We start from the raw sequence: 7,286 nt of genomic DNA, 5'->3' as shown, positions 1-7,286 counted from the left end.
AAAAGATCATGTGACTCACTTTTTTGTGATATTTGCTTTATTGTAGTGCTCTGGAACCAAACCCACAATATCACCAAGGTATGCCTATAAACTTGTTTGCAGCCTCAATTTTTGTGACTGCCACCTAGGAATCACCACCAAAGCACTGAGCAGCAGGAATTACACTTGTGATCTCAGCAAGGCTGTATATATTTGTAGCTTTTAAAAGCCAATGTATGAGGGTTTAGCTTCCAGCCAGATCTGGGTGCTGAGATCCTCCCCTTAAAGACACTGACAGATTCTGGCACATCCTCAAATACTGGGAGCTATTAAAAGTATGATAGGCTGCTTGGACAAGCACAAAAATTTAAGAGATGACAGAGCTGGGACAGGGTTGAACAAGAAGGTTCACCTCCTACACAAGGCCGCTCCTCCAAGACCAGGAGAGATAGTTGTTTCATCCATATAGGAACCAACACAGAATGCCAAGAAAAAACAAAGAAACAGAGGAATATGTTCCAAATGAAAGAACAAGAGAAAACTTCAGTAAAAATTAATAAAATGGAGATAAGTAATTTACCCGATAAAGTAATGAGTGGTCATATGATGTTCGCTGAATTGGGGAGAAGAATGGATGAACATGTGAGAACTTCAAGAGAGAGATGGAAAATAGAAAAGAGTACCAAACAGGAGTCACAGAGCTGAAAGATAACTAAACCAAAAAATACACTAAGAGGAGTTCGAAACGAGACTAGACAAAGCAGAAAAAAGAATCAGCCAACTAGAAGACAAGGCAGCAGAACTCACTCAATCAGAACAGCAAAAAGAAAACAAAAATTTAAGAAGTGAAGACAGCTTAAGGGGCTTATGGGACAACATGAAATAAACTAATATTTCTGTTAGTAAAGTCCCAGACGGAGAAGAGAGAGAGAAAGAGACAGACATTGTGTTGAAGATATAATGGCTGAAAGCTTTCCTAACCTGGGGAAGTCAATAGACATCCAGATTCAGGAAGCCCAGAGATGTTCAGATAAGATGAACCTAGAGAGACCCACACCAAGACACAATATAATTGAAGTGCCAAATGTTAAAGAAACATAGAGAATGTTAAAAGCAGTGAGAGACTTTGTAAAACACTTAAACGTATTTACTTCCGATAACTTTATGAGGTAACAACACATGGACTACCATGTTGATCAACACACATCAACTACCAAAAACCTACCTTTTACAGAAGAGCTACTGCAACTTCAGAAATTTTAAAGGAAATAATTATCAATAGCATTAGATCTAGAACAGAGAAGCTTTGATTCACGGAAGTTAAACTTTCAATCATACCTTTGGACCTTCACCATTTGACATATCTCCTAAAATTCTCCCTGATGCTGAGATCATTAGTTGATTAATTAAAAGTCATTGAAAGCTATTCAAAGCCATAACTCATTATTCTATGATCATGGAAGTACTTTAGGAGAACAAGTGTTTGATTGTACTCTAAGTGAACAAGGAAGTTGTAAAGGGTGCTTCTCAAGAGGTCTTCAGGATACTGTGATCATTTTACTAATGGGCAGGTCATACTTTTCCATTAAATCTACCAGTCACCACACTGTGGGCAAAATTAGAGAAAAATCTAGGAATTAAGACATGCTGATGACCTCACTGGTGCACTGCAATGCCAGTTTATTCAGTTAATAATAATCGCACACACACAATCTTTTCAGGATTGATTTCCCTGGAATCTTGGGATCATGGGATGTCAAGTGACTTTAAAATTTTGGTTTTCTCCATCCCACTACTGTAAGCTATCCTCTCCTTAGCACAGAACTTGACCCCATCTAGTGACAGTGGTATGCTACCCACAATCTCCCTGGTAAACATTTACTCTGCTCTAAGCATCAGCAAAAAACAAATGGTTCTTTGTAGGCCTTCAGGCTACTACAAGTTTAACACTAATCAGATATACCTGATGTCAGGAAATAATTCTGGTTTTTTGGGTAGAAGTCTAAAAGGAGAGTTTTCTGAGGGGCTAACAAGTAATTTAGGTAATTAGGTACAAAGGAGATAAGCAGAGCTAAGTTTAAGTCTCATGCTTCCCATGATTTTTACTAATAGAGACTAATCTGAATAGTCTCATCCTTGAAAACACCTCCTCTCTCCAGGGACATACCTACCGCTTAGGGACCTCCAACATGCTGAGACTCATTCCACCATTACATCTCTGTGACGCTGGAAAAATTCAGTGGACTGTCAAATTCAGTGGTCTGTCAAACCAGGACAACAAATCTCTCCAAGTGTTAAAACAGTTGATAGTCAATATATTTATGGGGTAAGTTATGCAAACAGGTTAATAATAATTGCACACACACAATCTTTTCAGGATTGATTTCCCTGGAATCTTGGGATCATGGGATGTCAAGGGACTTTAAAATGTGATCATCTGAGCCTCCTGGAGAGACAGTAAACTGCCAAAGAAACAGGCGTAGGATGATAATTTAACATTCCACATTTTACCTGCCATATAGTGTCATCTTTGGGATTTGCAGATGCCAGTTACATCAATTAAATAGAGCACCCCATCCCCACTGCTTCCTTCAGAAAGGCTGAATATACTAACAGAATATTGATAACAAAGATTTTGCTAAATAGCCACTTTTTATTTTTAAGAGTATCCCTGTTGAAAATGTAGAAATCTAAAAATACATACAAACTAAATGTGGATGCATTGCATGTATGATTTCTCTTTGCATCTGGTAACTGCATGCTATTAGCTCCACTTGGTACAACTCGCTACAGCTTGACATATTCTGGGATTTATTAAAATGTAAATGATAAAGCAGAAAAGAATGTTCAGACAATTGGATTACTCCATTGACTGAATGTTCCAATACTGTATCTATTTTTGTCAAAGCAATGGTGGCTCCTGCTGTGGAATGCTGAATGGAATATTCCATTGTGGAACATGGGGAGAACTTGAATAAAGGAAATTGAAACCTAATCACTGAATTTTTAATTCCCCTCTCCAAAAGCAACAGATTGCCAATACTTTCTAAAAGAAATTATGATAATTTTGGCACATAATTATTGGAAGGCTACCATTCACAACTAAGTATTCAGCATCTATTATTGGATCTGTGACTTCATTCATGAAAACAATGATACATTTGCTTGTTTTGCTCTTGGCCTTGGCTTGTTTTATTTACGAAATTATACAATGAACATGAATATATGTGATATGGATGGCAGTGAATATGCACAAGAGAGACATTTTCCTGATGGGAACTGTTAGTATTTATTTCAGAGAAGAGAAGGCTGGGAGGTAGGTGTCTTTAAGGACTTGAAGGGATTGGGTTTAGAGAGAATGGAGACCAGCTGTCCTTTCTCTCCACAGGGAACAAGAGAAAATGGGATTAAACTACAGCGTGAGGGATTTGGGATCGAAATGAAATAGAATTTCCCAACTGTGTAGGCTCTCAAACACTGAAATGTGTCTCAAAGGAACTATATGGACATGAGTTTTATTTTGAGTGTTAAAAAATGGAAAGGCACATTTTCACTATATGATCTTATATGGATAAAGAAGAATGGACTGGATGATGTATGGCTCCTGAATTCTCTTGATCTATGAGTAGAATATAAAAATGGGGGAGTGGTAGCTAAGAGAAGTAACTTTTTAAAATAACAGTTATTTTTCAAAGTCAAGTTTTTTCAAGGGGACAGACTGGTAACTTGTACCTATATGTGAAATGTTAAACTGAATGGAATGTCATGTAATAAGGTGGGTGGGAACAAAGACTGTGGGAATACAATACGCACTTATTTCTCCTCTACTCCCATTTCTGCTCTTTAGTAGTTCAAGTTTAAAGGCAAAATGTCCTTAGTCATGCGTGGAGTTTAAAATATGTCTATTGATTTTTGAATTTGTAAGAATGTGGTGAAGGCTCCTGGGAAACTAAACTCTATCTCATTATATATACGTGTGTGTGTGTGTGTGTGTGTATATATATAGTAAGCATATGTATATAGGTTCTATCCCTGGGTCGGGAAGATCACTTGGAGGAGGAAATGGTAACCCACCCCAGTAGTCTTGCCTGGATAATCCCATGACAGAGGAGCCTGGCGGGCTACTTACAGTCCATGGGGTTGCAAAGAGCAGACACAACTGAGGGATTAAACAACAACATATATATATATATATATATATATATATATATATATATATATACACACACACATTACATATATATAATATGTATTTTATATATATATATGTATACATGTATATGAAAGTGTTAGTCAATCAATCATGTCCAACTCCAGCTCACCAGGCTCCTCTGGCCAAGGAATTCTCCAGGCAAGAATACTGTAGTAGGTAGCCATTCCCTTCTCCAGGGGATCTTCCCAACCCAGGGGTCAAACCGAGGTCTCCTATATTGCAGGAAGATTCTTTACCATCTGAGTCACCATGGAAGCCCATGCATGTATATACAAATATATATAATGTATACTTTATACATTATATATTTAAGTATACATTATGTATGATATATGTTACATAGATAAGTATAGGTGTATATACATATGTATATAATGTATATTTTTCAAAAAGTTACACTCTAGCAAAATAAATGTATATTGCTCACATTTAATTAGCAGGAAATTGAGCACATGGGATTAAATGCAGTCTAAATTCAATTACTACTTTAAAAAATTATCACCAGACTAGATGTTGGTTGTCTCTTGATTTGAAGATAATTATATTTTCCATTTCCTGGAGACAGCTTAGTGTAGCAGAAAGAACACCTTATTGGAGACAGAAACCAGGGGTCAGGTCTTATCTGAGTCATGAACTGATTGACCTGGACAGCTCTTAAGTGTGAGTTTCTATTCTGAGGAATAAAAAGTAAAATTAGGATATGTTAGACAGATTATTTTAAAGGTTCTCTTTTGGGTTCTAATAGGCTATCAATCATCAATACCAAAAGCCTTTAAGCTCTGAGCTCACTTCTTTCCTTTCCCCAGGGGATCTTCCCAACCCAGGGATCGAACCCACGTCTCCCACATTGCAGAACCCAGGTCTCCCACATTGCAGAACCCAGGTCTCCCACATTGCAGGCAGATTCTTTACCATCTGAGCCACCATGGAAGCCCATACATGTATATACACATGTATATAATGTATATTTTATATATATATAAGTATACATTATATATATGATACACATTACACACACACATATACACAAAATCTTTATAGAGAAGATTTTGTCCCCATAAAGTTAATAGTTTTCAACTTAGGCTGCGTATTAAAATCACCCAGTGAGCTTTACAAAAAATTCCCAGTTCCCAGGCTACACCGCACACCAATTAAATCAAAGTCTTTTGAGGAAGCCCTCATGTATCAGCATTTTCCCACCTGGCAGTAACAATGGGCAGTCAAAGCTGAAAACTCCTGCTTTGGGCACAATGAAATAAAGATACGTTGTTTCACTATGAACTCAAAAATTGTATCTGTCTTGATACCTTCCTATGACTTTAGTACCTAACAAAGTGTCTGGCCTATTTAAAGTAGGTGCTCAGGAAATCATTAACATATTAAGTGAACTTTGGCCAATCCCTCGTGAAAGAGGGTTTTTCAAATCTGGTGTCTACACTGATCATTTTCACTTTGATCTTCTTCACTGAATAAGGGCTCAATTCTCTACTTTTGTTTGCCAGTGCAAACAAGGAAGGCAAGTAAAATAACGGGCAACCTATTGCAGTTAGCACAATTCAACTATCTTGGGGTGGATGCAAGGAAATCATCCATCTCCATATCCTTTAGAGAAGAGGCTCTTGGGGGAGCTAAGGATACATCTCCTACATGACTCCACACATTCAGGTGAAAATAAACAAAACATCTGAGTGTCCAGATGTCATTCACTCATTCATCAGATGTTTATGAACTACTTACATCATGCCAAACACTGTGATAAACTAGTAGGCTTTCTCAATGAGGATTTTGTACCAGAATTAAACCTTCATACCCTGGCCATCTTTACATGTAATGAATCAATTTCCTTCCTATACATATAGCCTAATTTCAGTTATATATCATTGTTGAGACAATTGAAAAATATAGTCACTGAAATAATTGTTTTGCTCTGTGGGTTCAGATGACAAACTCGAGGTAAAAAAGGCTGCAAGTTTAGGAGATAAAATGACAAACAGAACACAGTACCTGTCCTTTAGAACACGATTCTCCAATAGAAGCTTCACAGGCAGTGCAGGGGTAGAGAACCCACCTGCCCGTGCAGGAGACGCAAGAGACTGGGGTTTGATTCTTGGGTTGGGAAGATCCCTTGCAGTAGGAAATGGCAACCCACTCCAGTGTTTCTTGCCTGGAAAGTCCCAGGGGCAAAGAAGCCTGGTGGGCTACAGTCCATGGGGTCGCAGAGTTGGACATGACTGAGCACACACGCACCCCTGTCCAATACAACTTTCTCAAGGATGGACTTGTGCTGTATCTGTGCCAGTCAACACGGTAGCCACTAGACACAGGTGGATCCTGAGCACTTGAGATTTAGCCAGTGCACCTGAGAAATTGAATTTAAAATTTTACTTAATATTAAATTAATGCAGCTATATATGGCAAGTGGTTACCTTACAGGACAAGGCAGCTCTAGAATATCACATTCAAATTGAGGAGATTGCTACCTAAGTTCTCATAACCTGGGTGATAAGCACTAATATATGGTAAGAACAGAATGCTATGAAAGCACCTAGGTGAATAAGCTAGTCTTAGGGTTGAAGTGAAGACTTCCAAAGGAAGCGATTTCTAGGATGATACCTGAAGGACAAGAGATGGAGTCTGGAAGGGGTGATGAAGTACCAAGCAGAAGGTGCAGGTGTGTGAGAAAGCCCAGAAGAGAACAAGAGCGTTAAGAAATGGCATAGATGTGTGGCAAGGGCCTACAAAAGCGGTGGGACATGGGGAGTCCAGAGAAGGACGTTGGGGCCAGGAACCGGGCTAGGAAGGGCTTAGATGTAACAATGGTTAAAGGGCAATGGGAAGCCAGCGAAAAGTTTGAAACTGTGGAACGATATGATCATATCTGTGGTTTAGATGGATTTCCCTGGGTGCTATTTGGCAGCGTGAAAGGGAGAAACTGGAGGCATGAGACAGTAGTCCAGGTGATATGACGGTTGTCTTAAACAGTTGGAGGATGAAGACACATTTAAAAATGGAAAGACAGAAAAACCAGAGATTCACCTGATTGGTCTTGACAGGTGGGAAGAGAAAAAGATAAGGATCACACTTTGGTTTCTGA

The sequence above is a fragment of the Bos mutus genome, chromosome 15, assembly GCF_027580195.1.
Source record: "Bos mutus isolate GX-2022 chromosome 15, NWIPB_WYAK_1.1, whole genome shotgun sequence".
Lineage (NCBI taxonomy): Eukaryota > Metazoa > Chordata > Mammalia > Artiodactyla > Bovidae > Bos > Bos mutus.
This window is presented reverse-complemented; position numbering follows the sequence as displayed.